The sequence below is a fragment of the Oryctolagus cuniculus genome, chromosome 5 (assembly GCF_964237555.1).
Source record: "Oryctolagus cuniculus chromosome 5, mOryCun1.1, whole genome shotgun sequence".
Classification (NCBI taxonomy): Eukaryota; Metazoa; Chordata; class Mammalia; order Lagomorpha; family Leporidae; genus Oryctolagus; species Oryctolagus cuniculus.
Genome location: NC_091436.1, coordinates 165626729 through 165647850, shown reverse-complemented (window position 1 = coordinate 165647850; position 21122 = coordinate 165626729). Strand labels below are relative to the sequence as shown.

At 49.8% G+C, this 21122-nt stretch overlaps 2 long non-coding RNA genes across 4 annotated transcripts; both read left to right on the top strand.

Annotated features, from left to right (window-relative positions):
* The first annotated feature begins 1130 nt into the window (after positions 1 to 1130).
* Positions 1131 to 18516, top strand: LOC127493216 (uncharacterized). 3 transcript variants are annotated; one of them, XR_011388831.1, is made up of 4 exons: positions 1131 to 1306; positions 10440 to 10581; positions 11245 to 11372; positions 13193 to 18516. It is a non-coding gene; the product is annotated as an uncharacterized lncRNA (long non-coding RNA). The 3 variants fall into 3 exon arrangements; XR_011388832.1 differs by lacking the exon at positions 13193 to 18516 and adding an exon at positions 12586 to 13186; XR_011388833.1 differs by lacking the exon at positions 11245 to 11372 and having other exon boundaries at positions 1132 to 1306.
* On the top strand, positions 1313 to 2894 carry LOC138849722 (uncharacterized). Its single transcript, XR_011388834.1, has 2 exons — positions 1313 to 1700; positions 2672 to 2894. It is a non-coding gene; the product is annotated as an uncharacterized lncRNA (long non-coding RNA).
* Positions 18517 to 21122: the final 2606 nt, after the last annotated feature.

The following is a 21122-nucleotide window of genomic DNA, read 5'->3' as shown; positions in this document are numbered from 1 at the left end:
CATGTGGGAGGCCTGAATGGAGTTCTAGACTCCTGGCTTCAGCCAATGTCACCATTTGAGGAGTGAACTGGCAGATGGAAGATCTGTCTCTTCCTCTCTCCATGACTCTGCCTTTCAAATGAATAAAAATAAATCTTAAAATTAAAAAAAAAAAATGCACTCACATCTTTTCCTTAAAAAGCTCAACCCAAAGAGTGGCCATTTAAGTGTAGCACCTTCATCCAATGTCAGAGCAGCCCAGGTTCAAGTCGTCCACTCTTGACTCCTGGCCTCCTGCTAATGCAGACCTGGGAGGCAGTGGGATGGCTCAAGCCAGTCGGGTCCCTGCCACCACGTGGGAGACCTGGACTGAGTGCCTTGTTCTCGGCTTCAGGCTGGCCCAGTTCCAATCATCACACACATTTGGGGAGTGAGGCAGCAGATGTGAGCTTGCATGCTTGCTCTAGCTCTCTCTTTCTGCCTCTCAGATAAATAAATAAATAAATAATAATTTTTAAAAATCCTCACCCCTGTCACAGCTTCAACTATCTCCTTGACACCAACAACTTTTCAGCTTAAATCAACCTAGCCGTGACTTCACGTTTGAGTCCCAGACCCAAGTTTCCATCCAGGTGGAAATCCACACCGCATCAGCCAACGGGTGTTTGCAATTCCGCTAACCACAGACGGTAAGACAGGCCCTGTGAACTTCCGTGCTTCCAACTCCACCGCTCGCTGCTACGAGAAAGCGCATTAAGAAGTCTAACACGGCTGCGACTCAGAACAGCACGCATCCTCTTACCGCTGAGCGTCACTCCTCCCAACACCTCTGCACCCCACCCCCTTCACGGTTCCTTGTGCCTGTTTTCCTGCTTCTGAACTCAGCGGGCTCCCTGTAGATGCAGGCTCCAGGTTTGGAACCACTGCTCGAGGAATACCAGCTTCCGGGTTGAATCCGACCAAGGAGGGTAGTGCTTGGCCACACCAGACAATCCCCCGTAAAGCTCGCTTTCCCTGGGCTGTGGTGTGTTGGGACACCTTTGACTTCTCCCACGCAGCTCCCAGAAGCGGTGCGATCCCCTTGGATGTGAGTGTGTGGCGCACAGCGGTAATGTGACATCACAGAGGGGGCTTTTGTGAGGCAGAATTCCTGCTGGGAAGAAAACCACCAGAGAGGGGCAGACCAGAGGCCTAGCAGAGGGAAACACGCAAGGTTCAGGGACCCACTTGTTGGCTGAGGAAAACCGCTCCTGTGTTAAGAGCATTCCCTGAAGACCATGGGTTTCCAACCACAGTCTGAAGAGACTCCTCTCGGCGGCCCAAGCAGGTGAGAACGGAGAGGAGGAAATGGAAGGGGAGAGGAACCCAAGCCAGGACCCCATCCCTGCTTCACCCCAAGGTGCCTCTCTCTTCGGCTTCCTTTGTGGAGCTGTCACATTTTTGAACAAAAGGTGCAGTGTGAACAAAGGGCCCTGTACCTTTAAAAGTACAGTTCCAGGGGAGCGGAGAGTGACGATGTGGACAAGGGACAGAGCACAGAAGGCCCTGAATTCCAGGCTCAGGTGGTCAGCTGCTGACCCCCGGCCAATGGGGACTCACCAAGAGGTTCTGAGGAAGGAGTGCTCAGAGGACGGAAGGGCAGTGTCGGAGAGGAACTGACCTGGTTACGCGCTCTGGACAGAGACCAGAGTCACAGGGTAAAACCCCGACACAGTCGCCAGGTATGGTGTCTAACAGGGCCTGAACTTGTATTTTGAAAGGGGAGGTGCAAGAGATATTCCCAAAGGAGCAGTTTCTAGATGTGAGGGTAGAAAAATGCCAGTGCCATTAGCAACTGTAGACTAGGTCGAGAGAGCTGGAGAGAAGGTAACGTCTCATCTTTGGCCAGTGGACTTGAGCTGCAGGAGGCTGCCATGGTCACCACCTATAGTTAGAAGGTGACTCCCATAATTATGCATCCAGCCCTCATCACTCTTTTTTTATTTATTTATTTTTTTGACAGGCAGAGTGGACAGTGAGAGAGAGAGACAGAAAGGTCTTCCTTTTCCATTGGTTCACCCCCCAGTGGCCACTGCAGCCAGCGTGCTGTGGCCAGCGCACCATGCTGATCCGAAGGCAGGAGCCAGGTGCTTCTCCTGGTCTCCCATGGGGTGCAGGGCCCAAGCACTTGGGCCATCCTCCACTGCCCTCCCGGGCCACAGCAGAGAGCTGGACAGGAAGAGAGGCAACCGGGACTAGAACTCGGGGTGCTGGCACCACAGGCAGAGGATTAGCCTAGTGAGCCGCGGTGCTGGCCCCCTGTTCACTCTTCAAACATTGGATCAGATGTCCACTTGACACCCCACCAAGATATCTCAGAGGCACCTGAAACCCCAGTTGTCCTAAACTGAACTCATCGTGTTCCCTGCAAAGCTGATCCTCTTTAGGTTCCCCTAAGACAGGGGATGGCACCTGCCGTGTTCATTTTCAACCCTTAGAGAGGGTCCTAGGAGTCCACTGTAATTAATAACTCCCACTGATTCACACTGTGGTTCTATTGCATCACCAAAGCCGGTCAAGTCCACTTCCCAAATCTCGCTGCATTTGCTTCCTTTCTTTTCTATCTCTGGTACATCGCATAGACCTCAGCTGTCTCCTGATCTACTGACTTCCTCAAGTATCCTGACGCTTCTCCAATCTTGTCTTCACACAGCAGCCGCAAGAGCTCATCAAAATGAAAATCTGACTTGTCATCACACCTGTCTGCTTCCAAAAGGCTTCGACGCCATCCCATTGACCTTAGCATAAGCGGAGGTCACACTGGCTATCTGCTCCTCCTCCTAGCCATTCTGAGCTGCTCCATGCTCAGGCTTTGGTTCCTACAATAGAATACTCCCTGGCCGTCGGCAGCCTGCAAACTCGGCCCCTTCTACTCAGCTTCTAGTCTTGCTTCCAATATTTCATCAGTAATCTCTTCCTCGGGGTTGGCTCGGCATCCTTACCTCGGTTTAATCCTCCTATCATCTCTCATGGGACCACACATCTAAAGTCAAGAAAAAAAAAAAATAGGGCCTATCAGGGCCGGTGCTGTGGCGTAGCAGGTGAAGCCACCACCTGCAGTGCCAGCCTCATGTGGGCGCTGGTTCAAGTCACAGCTGCTCCACTTCTGATCCAGCTCTCTGCTATGGCCTGGGAAAGCAGTAGAAGATGGCCCAGGTCCTTGGGCCCCTGCACTTGTGTCGGGGACCCAGAGGAAGCTCCTGGCTCCTGGCTTCAGATCGGTGCAGCTCTGGCCGTTGCAGCCAAAGGGGAGTAAACCAGTGGATGGAAGACCTCTCTCTCTGTCTCTCCCTCTCTTTGTCTGTAGTTCTACCTCTCAAATAAATACATAAATGCATAGATAAATAGTCAGTGAACTATCCCCACAGCCATCAAACCAACAGATATTGTGACCAAGAGTTCTGTACCCTGTACTCAACTGGAAAGCCCTGACTTTTCCTAAAACATTGCTACCAACATCACCATTAAGTCTGCCAGAAGACAGGGCTAAGAGAGGTCACAGGAAGCCTTCCAAGTGCTGTTCCTTAAGAGATGAGCTGGGGAGCTTAGGATGCAATTATCTCTGTATGAGGGCACTTCCAAAAGTTCACAGAAAAAGGAATTAGAAGATATATTTATTTTGGTGTTAAAAAAATTGAAGGCTTACATAGGAAGAATCTTTTAAAAGTTCACGGAAAATACATATTATGGAAAAACTCTGGATAGATTCGTTTCAAGTGAATTATTTATTTATTTTGAAAGTCAAGGTTACAAAAAGAGAAGGAGAGGCATAGAAGGAGATCTTCCACTTCTGGGTTACTCCTCAGATGGCTGCAATGGCCAGGAAGCCAAGAGCCAGGAGCTTCAGTCAGGCCTCCCACATGGGGAACAGGGGCCTAAATACTCCAGCCAGGTTCCAGTGCTTGTCCCAGGCCATTAGCAGGGATCTGGATCAGAAGTGAAGCAGCCAGGACACAAACCAGTGCTGGGATGCTGGTGCTGCAGCCTCATCCACTACACGCTAGCCACTATGCATGGATTTAAAAATCTTACTGCACCAAAATAAATTTGCTTCTCAAATACACTTTGGGTTCCTTTTTAACTTACTTGAGCGACAGACAGAAACAGAGAACTCTCATCCACTCATCCATTCCCCAAATGTCCATAATGTGTGGGACTGAGTATGGGCATTAAATCTAGGTCTCCCAAGATCTTCATTAGTAGGAATCTGGAATCAGGAGCCAGATGGGGGTCTTAGCCAGCATCTTTTTTTTTTTTTTAAGGCAGAGACAGACAGACAAAGAGATCTCCCATCTGCCTGGTCACTCCTCAAATATCTGCAACAGCCGGGCCTGAGCCAGTTCAGCTAGGAGCCAGGAACTCAATCCAGGTCTCCCTTGTGAGTGGCAGAGACTCAAGTACTTAACTGCTAGGCTAAATGCCATCCATCCCTCAAATCTGCTTTCCACAAGCTCTTTGAAACACTTTGTATTAAAGTAAACCTCCTTTAGAGCAAGCATTTGGTATAGCAGCTAAGACACCACTTGGGACACCTGTCCCTCACAGCAGAGTGCCTGGATTACAGCTCACTTCTTATTCCAGCTTCCACACCCTGGGTGCAGCAGGTGATGGCCCAGGTAGTTGGGACCATCTCACCCATATGGGAGACCCAGATTGAGTGTCAGCCTCCCAAACTTCAGGTCTGGTACAGTCCTGGCTGTAGTGGGTATTTGTGGAGTGAACCAGCAGAGGGAGGATCTCTCCCTCCCTCCTCCTGCCCATATGTATGTATATGTGTGTGCATTTACCTTTCTTTTTTAAATATTTATTTATTTGAAAGGCAGAGTTACAGAGAGAGAGAGGGAAAGACAGGGGGAGAGAGAGAGAGCGAGAGTGAGAGAGAGAATCTTCCATCTGCTGGTTCACTCTCCAAATGGCCACACCACTCAGGGGCCGGGGTCAGGCGAAAGGAACCAGGATCCAGGAGCTCCATCCAGGTCTCCCATGCGACTGGCAGGGGCCCAAGCACTTGGGTCATCTTCTGCTGCTTCCCCAGCACATTAGCAGGGAGTTGGATTGGGAGTGGAGCAGCCAAGACTTGAACCGGCATCCATATAGGTGCCAGCACTGTAGGAAGTAGCTTAACCTACTATGCCACAGCACTGGCCCAGAGCATCTGCCTTGCAAAATAAAAAAAGGTGCTTACTTCTTTTAAAGACTTATTTATTTATTTGAAAGGTAGATTTACAGAGAGGCAGAGGCAGAGAGAAAGAATGAGAAAGAGAGAGAGAAGATCTTCCATCCATTGTTTCACTCCCTAAATGGCCAAACAGCCAGGGCTGGGCCAGGCCAAAGCCAGGAGGCAGGAATTTCTTCCAGGTCTCCTATGTGGGTGGAAGGGTCCAGGCACTTGGGCCATCTTCCACTACTTTCTCAGGCACACTAGCAGAGAGCTGGATTGAAAGTGGAGCAGCCAGATCTTGAACCGGTGCCCATATGGGATGCTGACACTGTGAGTGGCAGCTTAACCCACCATGCCACAGTGCCAGCCCCAAAGATGTTTATTTTAAATGATTAATGAATTAATTAAATAGACCTCACCCAAAGTCAGCCAGAATCAATGTTCGCTTACTGGCAAATCAATAAACATTGACTGAAACAAAGCTCATCACTGTCACCTCCCGGTCAGATCCTCCATCTGCTGACCAGCCTGTCCCAGTCCTCATTCACTCAGGCTTCCACAGAGCCTCCGGGGGCTGGGGGGGGGGGGGCACCAGTGCAGCAGAAAACACAAAGACAGCAGTCAAGAAGAGGTGGCCCTTGCTGCCACCAATCTGGAGGGAGAGTAAGCTCTGGGAGCCACTCTGAAGTCAGAACTGGCAAGGGGAAGGTGTCCCTGCAAGAGAGGTGAAGTCTGCACTCCGCCCCAAGCTGTACCAGCTGCTAACAACAGGAGCCCTGGGAATGCCAGTGGGGAGCATGTGACAGCAAGAGGATTAGAATCCTGCACTCAGTGATAATGACCCTGTTATCTCAAGCCACTGGCAGATGTTGAAGTGGTATCCACTCCCTTTGGGATGGAGAGATGCCAGGAACTGTCCCCTGAATTTCCTCCTCTCAAGGCTGTTGGCAGGAGATGCAGTGAAGGTAGAAATAGGAGGCAGGGGCACGGGGAGTGAGGACCACAGAAGGGGGAGGGGGCAGACAGGTGGCTGCTGTCCCCATTTCTTGCAGTTGGCGGTTTCAGCCACTAAGTCCAGGGCAGGTGTGGGCAGCAGCCACCTGCATCCCAGGCGCAGCTGAAGGACACCTGTGAGCAGGACAGCTGCTGACAGGAAAGAGTTCTCTCGGGCCCTGTGTCCAGCCACACTGGGTCCTTCCCCTCATCCACACACCCACTCATGCCTGGAATGACTCTGCGAGTCCCCTTGAGACAGGAGACTTCGGGAGTTAAAGCCGGAGAGGGGGTTAGAATTTAGGAGAAATTGGAGAGGGAAGGAGGGAGAGAGAGATAAAGAGAGCAAGAGAGCCGGCGCTGCGCCTCAATAGGCTAATCCTCCGCCTTGCGGCGCTGGCGCACCGGATTCTGTCCCGGTTGCCCCTCTTCCAGGCCAGCTCTCTGCTGTGGCCCGGGAGGGCAGTGGAGGATGGCCCAAGTGCTTGGGCCCTGCACCCGCATGGGGGACCAGGAGAAGCACCTGGCTCCTGGCTTCGGATCAGCACGATGTGCCGGTCGCGGCGGCCATTGGAGGGTGAACCAATGGCAAAGGAAGACCTTTCTCTCTGTCTCTCTCTCTCACTGTCCACTCTGCCTGTCAAAATTTTAAAAAGAGAGAGAGAGCAAGAGAGAAACCATTCACAACTCAACTCACGGGCTACCGAGATCCAAACACAAGAATCAATGAGTGAGAGTTCTTTCTGGTCTTAGCTCTGACATTTATCAAGTTGTCTGTGACCTTGGCGCCACGGCCATGGTTCAAGACTCCCACATCTATCGAATGCAAGGGTGGAGCGGAGGGCACCTTAAAATGGCCCTGATGATTCTCTGGTTTCAACCCCCCAGTTTTACAAAGAGGAGGTGAAGGTGAAGATCATTGCCTTGGTCACCTGCCCATCACTGCAGTGGAGTACCTCGGTTAATAAAGAGAAATGGTTTATGTAGCTCACAGTTTGGGGCAGTTCAAGTCCACAACTGGGTGTTCCATTGGTTTGGCCTCTGATGGGACTGGCAGCAGGGGACCATGAGTGGAAGGGATCACACAGGGGCCAGGGAGCAGACAGAGAAACCAGGTCCAACCCAGGCTTTTGTGTCCAGCCCTTGGAGAGACCTGCCTTCCAAAGACACACCCTTAGTGACCCAAGGACCTCCCACGAGACCCACCTCCTAAACACCAACTCTCCACCATCCCAGTGCCACTAATGTATGACTGTGGGTTTTTTTTTTTTTTTTTTAAGATTTATTTATTTACTTGAGAGGCAGTTACAAATAGAAAGAGGGAGAGACAGAGAGAGAGAGGTCTTCCATCGGCTGATTCACTCCCCAACTGGCTGCAATGGCTAGAGCTGGGCTGATCCAAAGCCAGGAGCTAGGAGCTTCTTCCAGGTCTCCCATGCAGGTGCAGGGGCCCAAGGACTTGGGCCACCTTCTATTGCTTTTCCAGGCCACAGCAGAGAGCTGGATCAGAAGAGGAGTAGCCAGGTCTCGAAAGGGCGCCCATATGAGATTCTGGCTCCGTGGACGGATGTTTAACCTACTACATGATAGTGCAGGTCCCATGACTGGGGTTTTAACATCTGCATGAGTTTAGGATCCAAGTCAGATTCAAACCATAGGAATCACACAGCCAAGGAGCAGAAAAGCAGGACTAGAAACGTCATCACAAATCTGGTGCTTTTCCACTCTACCAGGCGTTTCATTCCCTGCACTCACTCTTCCCAGCCACGCTCCCACTAGGAGCAGAGAGAGAGGATCCTTGAGCTGTGAGGCTGCCCCCGAGCTGGCAGGCTGTCAAAGGAAGACAGGTAGGCTCTTTATCAAGGCTCCCTGCCAGAACCGACAGCGACTCAAACCCCTCCAAAGAAGTGACTCAAGGCAACTTGACTTTACCTGTATTGTTGGAACTTCGTGCAGTGGAGAAGGTTTCTCAGTGTCACTTAAAACCTGAAACAGGGGCTGGCACTGTGCAGTAGCGGGTAAAGCCACTGCCTGCAGTGCCAGCATCCCATACGGGCACCAGTTTGCTATCAGTGTTGTGAAGATCGACAGAATCCATGCACAATGCTTACGGCAGTGCCTGGTCTATCACAAACTCCCAGTAAATACAGCATTTTCTGTTTCAGGACACCATGATCTGCCTGGGTCCCCCAGTAGCACTGCCGATCAGCCCTGGATCCAGGTGTCACAATTCCAAGGCTGCAAGCTTCCCCAGCCTTGGGCCACCCTCAGCATTCCCTGCCCTGAAGGCACCAGGAAAAGCAGATTGGGTGTCAAGTTAAACTGCGATGTAGAATACTGGCTGCCATTTCTGCACACAAATTAGGGGTGATGCCAGCTTTTTAGGGTCACTTTCAAGTTCCCCAGTAAACCATAGGTGCTGACTAAAAGAGAATTGCAGGACTGCTGATGAACTTAGACCTGTTGCCTGAGCTGACAACTGCAGTCTTTTTTTTTAAGATTTATTTTATTTATTTGAAAGGCGAGTTACAGAATGAGAGGGAGCGACAGAGAGATCTTCCATCCAGGCCGCAACAACTGGGCCTGGGCCAGGCTGGAGCCAGGAGCCCAGAACCCCATCCAGGTCTCTCCTGGGCTTGAGCCATCTTCTGCTGCTTTCCCAGGTGCATTAGCAGGGAGCTGGATCAGAAGCGGAGCAGCCGGGACTCAAATTGGCATTCTTATGAGATGCCGGCACCGCCAGGCAGTGGCTTAACCTGCTGCACTACAATGCCAGCCTCTCAAGAGTGAGCTCAATGTACTATCAGAGTTAGCTTCTGCTTAGCTGTGTGCCATGAGTTCAAATCATGGTAAAGGTAAATTATGTGTCTTTTTCCTTTTTCTTTTTTTTTTTTAAGATTTTATTTATTTGAGAGGTAGTGCTACAGAGAGAGGGAGAGACAGAGAGAAAGGTCTTCCATCCACTGGTTCACTCCTCAAATGACCACAATGGCCAGAGCTGGGCCGATCCGAAGCCAGGAGCCAGGATCCAGGAGCCTCCTCTGGGTCTTCCACATGGGTGCAGGGGCCCAAGCACTGTGGGCCATCGTCCACTTCTTACCCAGGCCACAGCAGAAAGCTGGACCGGAAGAGGAGCAGCCGGGACTAGAATGGGTGCTCATATGGGATTCCAGCACTGCAGGCAGCGGTTTAGCCCACTACGCCACAGCGCCGGCCCTCCTCCCTGTCTTAAAGGCCAAGGGACACGACCTCAGTTGTTTGTTATTCATCCAAATTCCCAAAGGCACAGAATTTGCAACACCATCCCCAGGGCCAACCCACTCACTTCTCAGAAAACCCACACGCAGCTTCCTGTCCCTGTGCCTTGGGCCCTGCCCTCCCTGCCACAGAAGAGTCGCGTCCACAGTGCCACAGAGATGTGTTCGTCATTCTGCACAAAATGCCAGCCATGCATCTGCCTCCGTCCTAGACCATGATCACCCGGGGCCCAGGGGCGCCTCCTTGTCCTGTGTGTGTCCCCCAGTCTACCAGAGAAGAAGAGAGGCCCGGAGAGGCTCTTCAGTGGTGAAGCAGATACATTTTCACAACCACGTAGGGTGGCCTCCCAACCCCTATGACAAATGTGAGGCCGCTTGGCCACTTACTCTTTAAAATATTGTGGTACGTCATTATAAATTGCAAGTAATTGGGGCTGGTGCTGTGGTGTAGTGGGCTAAGCCTCCACCTGTGGCACTGGCATCCCATATTGGCGCCAGTTCGTGTCCCCCTGCTCCTCTTCCATTCCAGCTCCCTGTTAATGCACCTGGGAAAGCAGCGGAAGATGGCCCAAGTGCTTGGAACCCTGCACCCATGTGGGAGACCCAGATGAAGCTCTTGGCTTCAGGTCGGCCCAGCTCTAGCTGTTGCGGCCATCTGGGGAGTTAACCAGCGGATGGAAGACTTCTCTCTCTGCCTCTCTCTCTCTCTCGTTCTCTCTGTCCCTCTCTCTGTCTGTAACTCTGCCTCTCAAATAAATGAATAAATCTTCAAAAAAATAAAAGAAACTTCAGGTAATCAAGATACTGGCGTGCATGGCGGGGAAGAAGAGCAAGTTTGACAACTTTAAACATCGTGTTGACTACTTCAAACGCATTGTTTGCTTCGGTGCAGGACGTCAGAATATTTGCTGCTTCCTCCGCACGAGCACCAGACGCCGGCTCGCAGCGGCTTCGCGCTCTGCTTTTCCGCTCACTGTAGTAAGTGCCTCTTGTTGGGATTATAATTGCAGGTGGTAAGCAGGGAACGGCGAGACCCCAGAAGCATTTTATGGCATTCCAGGCGAGACGCAGGCCAGCCTGGAGGAAAAGCAGGAATAAAAATTGGAAATACAGGAAGCCCAAACAGGAAGCTATTCCTGAAGAGAAACAATGGTAAGTTCTTCCAGCGGCTTGAAACAGTTCTGCAGGACTGCAGAGCTCCTGGCCGGCCCCTCCCCGCTCTGGGTAAAAATAACGGTTTTTCTGGTATGCATTCAGAACTTGCTCGAATAAGCAGGCTGGTATTCCACAGTCGCAACACCGTAGTCATCCGAATGGCAACTTTTCTCTTGCACCTCTCCCCTCCTCGTGCCTTTAAATCTGCTCCCATCTGGCTTCTCTAAATTAATTTTTTTGTAGCCAGCGCTTCTGTTTTATTACAGTGGTTACTTTTGTGTCTCCCATTGCTTCCTTTAATAACTTTTAATGACCTAGGACATACTTGGCTGGGCTCCATTTTCCACTTCCTCCGAGTCAAATGATAGCACAGCCTCCACCACGTGTTTCCAAGTATCAGAGAAGGCAGCACTAGTTCTCTCTGCCTTATCTTCGCCGAGGGATGGCTGGGTTCAAGACGAGGCTAGATAGAATGTGCAAGCCATTTTCTACATTGCTGAGAAATACCAAGCAAGTCAGGATGTCACGAGAGCTGGCAACCCAAAGTCGCCTGTTCATTCCCTCCTTTGTTTGATGTACACATGTCGGGGTGCCTCGCTGCTTTGGGGTGTACAGCAACAAGTTGACAAGGGCCAGTCTCAAGGAGCTCTCATTCTGCAGGCAGCATGGAACAGGTGCTCACACCAGTGTAATACCGGTCACGTGACAGGGACGCCCCAAGGGAGGGACGAAGAGCTGTGGAAGATCAAAGGAGGAGGAGTTTCTGTCCCATCTGGGAGGACCAAGAGGTGAAGCCGGCTCCGGGAATGATGGGTTTGAAGTCAGTGGGGCATTCGAGGGCCAGCAGGAGCAGGCAGTGGGGACCCAGGGCAGAAATGAGGAAGAAATGGATGCACAGGAGGGAGAGTCCTCATTCTCTGACTTCTGTTGTTGACCACCGGGCTTCCCCGGTTAGAGCTTCCAGAACCCGGTGCAGCTGGGGCTTGTCATTCCCCAGCAGAGCCTTGCTGCTGCAGCTGAGCCATCTGTGATCCCTGATTGGGCAAAGCTACCCTTGAGTTTTTAAATGGAATGTTTTTGACTATTTTCATTGTTTTTCTCATGTTGACAGTAATGCCGGTACAGTACCTGATTTTTCAAATATTACAATTTAAACAGAAGTATTTTCTAAAATCTATGTTCCCGCTACTCAGAGATGATATGAGTACAAGCTTTTCCTCAAGACAATTTATTCAAAATACTGACATATTGTTTCTATTTTTTTACTTGCATATGTTTAAAACAAAAATCCGGCCCAGGGCTGGGCCAGGCTGAAGCCAGACCACATGGGGTCTCCCATGTGGGTTGCAGAGGGCCCAAGTACTTGGGTTGTCTGCTGGTGCTTTCTGAGGCATGTCAGCAGGGAGCTGGGTCAGAAGTGGAGCAGCCAGAGCTCCAACCAGGTGCTCATGAGGGATGGCAGCATTGCAGGCGGCAGCCTTAACCCACTGTGCCACCATGTTGGCACCTTGTGTATTTTTAAAGAACAAAAATCGGGTGATGTTGAATGTAACTTTTAGCATTGTTCTCCTTCCCACTGAAGAAGATATCATGGTTTTTTAGCACTTACATCTGCATTATCATTTTGAATCACTGAGTAGTCCAAGCACATATTGATAGATACTCAAGTTCTTTCCAGATAGTAATGTGATAAACATCCTTGCATGAACACCTTGTTACATATATTTGAGCTTTTTTTCCTTTATGACAAGAAGTGGTACCGCAGGATCAAAAGATGTAGTTAACTGCATTAATACATATTGTCTTTTACACAAAAGGTAACATTCTGTGGTTTCAACTTGGCCTCATCTTATCTCCTCTGTAATAAGTAATTCTCACCCATTGCTCTTTCCCATCCATCCACCTGCCTACCTGACCCCCATTCTTTTGATGAGCTAATCATTTTCAGCAATATGATATTCATGTTTCATGGCTTTTCCCATTATGACTCATTTTTATAAGGATTAAAATGACTTCCAGAGCCCAGGGAATGAAGCTATAATGAAGACAACAAAGACAGGAGAACTCCTGGGGGGTGACCCTTAACTGACAGACGTCTGAGTAGACCATGATTACCAAGAAGGAGACACTTCGAGTTCATGCCAGAGAACCTGTCCACCACAAGGGGAGGTCTCCTTGATTGTCTATGAGCAAAATCTCTATTGAATAATCACCAGAATTTTCCTTTCCAAGACCTCTTGCTACTTTTTCCAGACACCTGTTATAGCCATTACAGAGAAAGAACGCGGTCTCTGCTAGACAAGAAAACTCAGATCTGGACCAAATTCCCCTACAGAGTCCCAGTCCTTCGGCCTTGGTATTCCTTTCTACACCCCTACTTAGTGAGCATGTAGCTCAGGAGTGTGACCCAGGAATTACTAAGTCCATTCGACTTAAACCCTGCAGCATGATCAGCCACAAACATCAAAAGCTTACTTTGCAGGGTGTACAAGAGGCCACAACACAGAAGCTGCGGAGTCGATTGTAGGGCTCTGTCCTTACATTCCTCCAAAGCAGAAGAAGTGTGTTCCTTACTAACACAGAGTCCAATCCTTATACACTTCTCTAGGTCGCAAAGCAAAACGGAGCTCTAGTCACGAGAAGTCAACATAAAACTATCCAAGATGTCACGAGGGGACTTCAATGAGTTCAAGTAGAATTAAAAGAAAAATGCAGATTTCTTATGAACTTTTTGAAGCCACTTTGCATGAAATATAAATTTGCAAACCTGAGCAAAATAAATGACTAATATATCCTTTCTGATCACTGATATCAGAATTAATACTTTCCTCTCGTGACCTCTGATTTTCTGTTATCCTCTTGTGCATAGTAGGTATTGAATAAATGTTAAAGAGAGCCAAATTGATACTTGGGTCAGTATCTTTCAGACATTGTTTATAGTACCTTATAGTTGGAAAAATAATGTGAGTGTTAACCCTGGCCATTTTCATGAATAATGTTTTCTTTGTCCGTGGCGAACATCAAGGTAATAGTGAAGAGAGCTATCCTGGGGTGACTTATTAAGTCCAAACTTAACCACAGCCAGCGCTACCAATTTGTTTTAAATAACTCGTCCAACTCTTAGAAGGTAACAGTGATTGGAGGGGCAGAAATAGATCAAGAAAATTGACATTAAATGGCAGGGACAAGGGGCTATATCTTTGAAATTCTTGCTTCCTGGAGTGCATATTCAAAAGCTCTCCTACTGGAAAATAATACCTTGAATTGAAAAGTATTCGGATCATGGCAGATTTCTAACCCCATTAAATCTCCTCCCTCTGGTGGTCTATTTACTAAAGCAGTATGATGGCTGTTAATATTGTCACTCAGTAAACACATTTCTCCTGGACAAAAATGAAATAGGCTAGATTTCAACTATTAACCCAGCGTAAATAAGGATTTCTTCTCAAAATGTTAGCTTTGTTTGGAATGATTGCTTTTCTTTCCCTGTTGATCTTTCTCTTTGTAGTTAGAAACACCAGCACGCGCAATCACTAACACAAAGCAACCCCAGCAAGTGGAATTACTAAACCAGCAATCACTCATGCTCTTCTTAACATTTACACTTCGTCTGCTCTTCTCAGGATGATGGGATGCAGGAAGGTCAGGGAAACAAAAGACTATCATCTCAAAAACCTAAAGGTGCTTTTATTAGGAGCCATAATTAAGCAGGCCCATTTTTTTTAAAGATTTATTTATTTATTTATTTGAAAGCAAGAGTTACAGAGAGATCTTCTATCTGCTGGTTTACCTCCCAGATGGCTGCAACAGCCAGGGCTGGGCCAAGCTAGAGCCAGAGCCAGGAGCTTCTAGGTCTCCCACATGGGTGCAGGGGCCCAAGGACTTGGGCCATCTTCGGTTGCTTTTCCCAGGCCATTAGCAGGGAGCTGGATTGGATGTGGAGCAGCCAGGATACAAACTGGCACCCATATGGAATGCTGGCCTTGCAGGCAGCGGCTTTACCCACTACGCCACAACACAAGCCCTAGCTGGCTCACTGTTCAATGATGCCTTGTCCACGCTCTTCATCCTAAACTCTCTAATATGCAGGCGTGCATCAGTCCTTGCTGTCTGGCACATTTCCGTAGACAGAGAACAACCTGGAACAAACCCAGCCCAGCACTGCATGGTGGTCATTTACAGTACTTTACCTTAAGGAGCCAGTGTATGGAACAGCAAGCCTGGCTGCTCCACTTCCCATCCAGCTCCCTGCTAATGTGCCTGGGAAAGCAGAAGATGGCCCAGAGACTTGGGCCCCTGCACCCACATAGGAGACCCAGATGGAGACCCAGGCTCCTGGCTTCAGTCTGACCCAGCCCTGGCTGTTGCAACCATTTGGGGAGTGAACCAGCAGATGGAAGGTCCCTCCTTGTCTCTCCCTCTCTCTGTAACTCTGATTTTCAAATAAATAAATCTCTAAAAAAAAAAAATCTCTCCGATAAAAATTTTATCCTAAGTGGAAAATGTTCTACCATTGTTTAGTAAAACAACCTTAGCTTAGATTTGATCATAGAAATCTTTTGAAAGATAATATTGCTCAAAAATCCATTCAAAGTTTAGGGAAAGACAGTACATGCAGTGATGACCAACTTATTCTGGTTTTATCCAGGACTGTCCCTGGATTTTAACAACAATAGTCCTGGGGCTGGCGCTACGGCGCCCCGGGTCAAGCCTCCACCTGCAAGTCCCAGCTTCTCCACTCAGTCCAGCTCTCTGCTGATACATCTGGGGGAGCAGTGGAAGGTGGCCCAAGTGCTTGAGGCCCCTGCACTCACGTGAGAGACCCAGATGAAGCCTCTGGCTCCTGGCTTCAGCCTGGCACAGCCCCAGATGTTGCAACCATTTGGGGTGTGAACCAGAGGATCTCTCTCTCTCTCTCTCTCTCCCTCTCTGTGTGTGTGTGTGTATGTAAATCTGCCTTTCAAATAAATAAAAAATAAATCTTAAAAAAAAATAGTAGTCCCAAATCCTGGGAAGCCCCTTGCCAACATATGGAAACTGAGGCAACCGCCCCCCCAAATGTGAGCAATCCTTGAATAAAAACATGACAGTAGTCAAACCACCCAGTTTACCTGAATCAAACAAGCCCTTACTGAATGCCACGATGTGTGTGAAGTACAGCGCGGAACAGGATTCCATTAGGAGCCAGACAGAGTGCCCAAACTGGGTATCAGGAGTGTTTTACAGAGTCCGTTTACAGACGTGTGGGCAGGGTTAGGGAAACCAGCAAAAGGTAGGGAAGTATCCTGGGCTAGAACAGTGAGGATCCACCAGCACCTGCAGAGGCAGGCGAGGCTGTCCTGACCTAAACTCAGCCCAACCCAGCAGGTGGGGAGCCTCAGCCTCCCTCCTCCACCCCCCACACTTGTACCAGAGCCTCCCACTGGCCAAATCCACCTGGAAGGAGAGAAAGAGAAGCCCACTGATGGATTCTGCACCTGTCAGCGTCCCTAGTCACAGCACAAAGCCTCTAGGCGCCCATGAAGACAGATGCCTGGCCCCTGATCTTGGCATTTAAAAGCTAAAGGGAACGTCAAGGCATTTTTAGTCCCATAGTGAGACAACTCACAAGTACCCAAAACTGAGTCCTTATTGAAGTAAATAGAAATCAAGTGTGTTAGTTCTTTATGCCTCCTGACCCAGTCTGCTTGTAGTTGACGTCAATGAGCGAACCTTGAGAGTTAGAAAGAGGTGTTTACATAAATATAAAATGATCCGTGCCATCCTGTTTACTTACACCAGTCTCAAGTTTGGGCCTTAGGTTGAATCCGGCATCCATTCTTCCACTTACAGTCCCAACAGGACGCTGTGCAGGATCTGTGCTGCAGGGTCTATTCTGCCCGTTCTGCTTTCACTCCAAAGCAACCTGCTCTTATGTGCACCTCCATGCTTCTCCAAAATGTGCCCATTCTCGTCAAAGCCAGAAATAAACGAGCAAATTACCAAGCATGGTTTAATTGTACTTACAAGAGGTCTTCAAAAAATTTGTGGAAAATGTGTATTATGTGGAAAATTATCCATGGATTTTAAAATTTTCTGCAAAGTAAGCTTATTTTCAATTTCATTTTCCCACAATGTTTAAAAGGTTTATTTATTTATTTGAAAGGCAGAGTTACACAGACAGACATAGAGACAGAGAGAGGGAACCTTCCATCTGCTGGTCTACACCCAAGTGGATGCAACAGGCAAGGCTGGCTCAGGCTGAAGCCAGGAGCCAGGAACTCTCCCAGGTGGGTGCAGAGGCCTCAAGCTCTTGAGACATTGCTGCTTTCCCAGGCACATTAGCAAGCAGCCGGATCAGAAGTACAGCAGCCAGTGTGGCGTGGTGGGGTAAGCTTGCACCTGCGGCGCCGGCATTCCGTGCGGGCTCCAGTGCAAGTCTCGGCTGCTCCTCTTCCCATCCAGCTCTGCTATATCCTGGGAAAGCAGTAAGAAGACGGCCTAAGGTGCCTGGGCCCCTGCACCCATGAGGGAGACCTGAAGGAGGCTCCTGGCTTCTGACCTTGGATCGGCCATTTGGGGAGGGAACCAGGGGATGGGAGATATGTCTCTCTGTCTCTCCCTCTCTCTGTCTGTAACTCTACCTCTCAAAAAAATAAATAAAATTTAAAAACGAAGAAGAAGTATATCAGCCAGAACTCAAAGCCGGCACTCATATGGGATCGGCACTCATGTGGGATGCCAACGTTGCAAGCAGCTACATAACCCTCTGCACCACAACGCTGGCCCTCCTACAAACTTTCTGAAGTACCCTGTATACACTGGCTACTTCTGACTCACTAGGAGGCAACTTCAGTCTGCAGAAGAAATTATTACCTTGTGAGCCTCAAATGCCCCTCAGAAGTACGCCCTCCACTGTGGGTCCAGTGTTTAGAGGTAAACATTCTAACAGCTGTATCATAAAATGAGATTTCACTCTGATAGTATTCACCTGCTGCAATCCCTCCTGCCATCACAGCACCCCAGAACGAAATAGCTCATGGAAAGCTCACAAATCAGCGAGAGCGAAGGGCACTTCTTACCTTTAGAGGATTTTGAATGAGTTTCTCTGGAACCCCACTCCTTTCTCTGTTAAAATGGAGGCGCTACAGGATAACGCATTGCTTGCAGAAAGGATTAAGTAATAGAATTTCCGTAAAGCACCGACACTAAGAAGACTCTCCAGCCCCGCAGCCCGCCCCTCTCCCTCTCTGCCTTACCCTGGTTCACAGCACGGCAGACATGGCTTCAGCGACTGCGCTCAGTAACTTTGTTTCAGTCACTTCAGCACAGTAGCCACAGAGCACCCTAGACTCTTGCAGGGATCCGTGCTGTCTCCACCCTCCACACCCACGCGCACGTCACGGGATGCCGTGAGACAGGCGGGACAGGGAGGGGTCTCTGGGGAAGGACCAGTCTTCTCTGCTCCCACCCATTGGATGTGCCATGCCAGTCTGTCAGTAATGCAGTTTATCCAAGCGCGCTCATTCAGCTGGCGAAGGGGAGAAAGCCCACCTGCCGTGGAGAAGACACCGGGCTCCTCTGAGACACTGCGGAAGGAGCCGCTCGCCCTTCGCCCCTTCGCCGGGGTAGGTCTGCAGCCCGCAGCACCTCCTTGTTAGAATGTCACAGTCCAGACACCATCCTAGGCTCTAGCCCCCCGCCGCCATTGCTGGAAGCCAGGTGGCCACATGGCCCAATCACCGGTGTCAGCCCCGCCCCCCATCCTAATGGGATTCACTGCTCCTGCTTCCCTGCCCACCGTCTGGCAAAGTTTTAAAAGGACCTGTTCCTAAACACATGGCTCTCTCTTTCTGTCTCCTGATCTCTCTGTGTGTCTCTTGATCTTTCTCTCTCACTCTCTCTCTTATACTCTCCTCTCTCTTTTTCCTTGCTCGCCCCTCCCCTCCATTCTGTCAGGTTCCCCCCCCCCCCCCCCCAATAAACCCTTTCCCTTACTCTTGTGTTTGGTGTGTTTTGTGGCAGCCTTACACGCCTAGGCTCAAGGCCAGCTGTTGCTAGGAGTATGAATTAGTGCAGAACCCCTATGCACAGGCTTTTTTTATTTTTATTTTTAAGGTTTATTTGAAAGGCAAAGTTACAGAGAGAAAGGGGAGAAACACAGAAAAAGATGGATCTTCCATCTGCAGGTTCACTCCCCAAATGGCCGCAGCAGTCGGGGTTGGGTCAGGCCAAGACCAGGAACCAGAGACTCCATCTGGGTCTCCCGTGTGGGTACAGGGTCCAAGCACTTGGGCTGTCTGCTGCCGCTTTTCCAGGTGCATTAGCAGGGAGCTGGGTCAGAAGTGGAGCAGCCGGGACCGACCAGAGCTCATGTGGGATGCTGGCGTGGCAGGCTGAACCCCCTGTGCCACAGCGCTGGCCCCTCTGCGCGCTTCTAACCAAGTCTCCCTTGTTTGCCTTTTCACTGCCTTGTGCGTCTCCTTCCCTCTCTCCACTCAGCCCTTACCTGCTCCTCCCCCACTACCACCAAAAGAAATGAGATTTTTGGAGCACCTCCCTGTAATGCTGTGTTTAGCGTGAGCTCTGAGTACATCCGATTCTCTTGTTCCTGAATTTTTGCTGACAAACTGCTTCCAGCTACCCCTAGGGTGGGGCACGGCCACAGTGAGATGCGGTGTTTGCTCCGGGTTTCGGCCGCCACCTGAGGACCCAGTGCACTCAATGAAGGCCTTTCAGCAAGGCCAGCGGTGAGAGGGTGACAACTGGAATGTTGGCTTTCTCTCGTGTGTCTGTGGTTTAGGACCCGTTGGCCTCTGCCTCGCTGGCTCTTTCCTCTGTGTTCCCAACCTTTGCCACATCTAGAGACTGGGACTGCCTCTCCTCCAGGATCTGTGCTGTTGGCAGAAGCCGGTTTTTGGCTCGCCGGTTCCTGCTTGAGACCGCTGGCGAGTACCAGCTTCAGCGTCCACCCATGCCTAGAATTTACTTTTTTTTTTTTTTTTTCAATAAGGTTCTTTCTTCAACTCACTAAACAGTTTTTCTTGGGGGCATTATCACTCCATTTCCATGACTTGACAGTTGCTTCTTTTATCTCCAGTCACACCCAGTAGAATGAGGCTGGCTGGCATGTGATTAACTGACTCACATGGGTTTGCTGGGCTGTGCCTGGGGCTCAGTCCTGGGGCTTCTGCCTTCCCACCTATACCATCCCAGCAACACCGGCCTTGGGGTTGGCCTTGGCCTTGGCCTGTCAACAGTGCTCCCCTTTCGTGCAGCCTCAGCTTTCTCCTCTTTACTTCCCTCTCCTTTGATGGTCTTTCGGCTCCATCCCCCTGGTTCTAGAACATTCCCAGTGATTCCTGCACCAAGGTCCTGAGCAGATTTTTGGCTGAACTAAAAAAATGGGATTATGATGAGAGTGGGGCACTGAGAGGCCAATTAACATTAAGCTGCTCAAGGATCCCAAGGAAGGACAGTCTCCCCTCCACTGCTGATGGAGAGTCTTGGACACGTCCTTAGTAAAGGGAAAGAAAGCCACCTTCACTCCGACCTATCAAGGAGTCCAGCAAGCCCATGGATAGCCAGCCTCGACCACCAGGGTGGCTTTCTGCTTCTCATTGCAGGAAATCTGAGAGCATTTCTCCTTCATTTTTTAAAATTTTTTATTTATTTATTTATTTATTTTGACAGGCATAGTGGACAGTGAGAGAGACAGAGAGGAAGGTCTTCCTTTGCCGTTGGTTCACCCTCCAAAGGCCGCCATAGCCGGCGCACTGCGGCTGGCGCACCACGCTGATCCGAAGGCAGGAGCCAGGTACTTCTCCTGGTCTCCCATGGGGTGCAGGGCCCAAGCACTTGGGCCATCCTCCACTGCACTCCCGGGCCACAGCAGAGAGCTGGCCTGGAAGAGGGGCAACCGGGACAGAATCTGGCGCCCCGACCGGGACTAGAACCCGGTGTGGCAGCGCCGCAAGGCGGAGGATTAGCCTAGTGAGCCACGGCGCCAGCCATTTCTCCTTCAAAGAGCCAGCACAGATCCACAACTCTTACTCAAAGCCAGGCAACTTAGGGTACGAGCTACAGACAACTTATATCTACCTACTTGGGGCCAGCATTGTGGCACTCCATCTGCAGTGCCAGCATCCCCGTTGGAGTCATGGCTGCTTCACTTCCAATCCAGCTCCCTGCTAATGCACCTGGGAAAGCAGTGGAAGATGGCCCCAGTGCTTGGGCCCCTGTACCTACATGGGAGACCCAGAAGAAACTCCTGGATCCTGGCTTCAGATTGGCCCAGCTCTGGCCGTTGTGGCCATCTGGGGAGTGAACCAGCAAACGGAAGATCTCTCTGTGTCTCTCCCTCCCTCTCTAACTCAGCCTTTCAAACAAAATAAAATATTTAAAAAAAAATCTATCTACTCAAATCCATGCCATTTCCTGTTTATTTTATTTTATTAATTTAATTTAATTTATTGTTTATTTATTTTATTTTTTCCTGTTTATTTGAGAGTCAGAATGCTGAAACAGGCAGGCACACAGAGCTCCCATCTGCTGCTTCG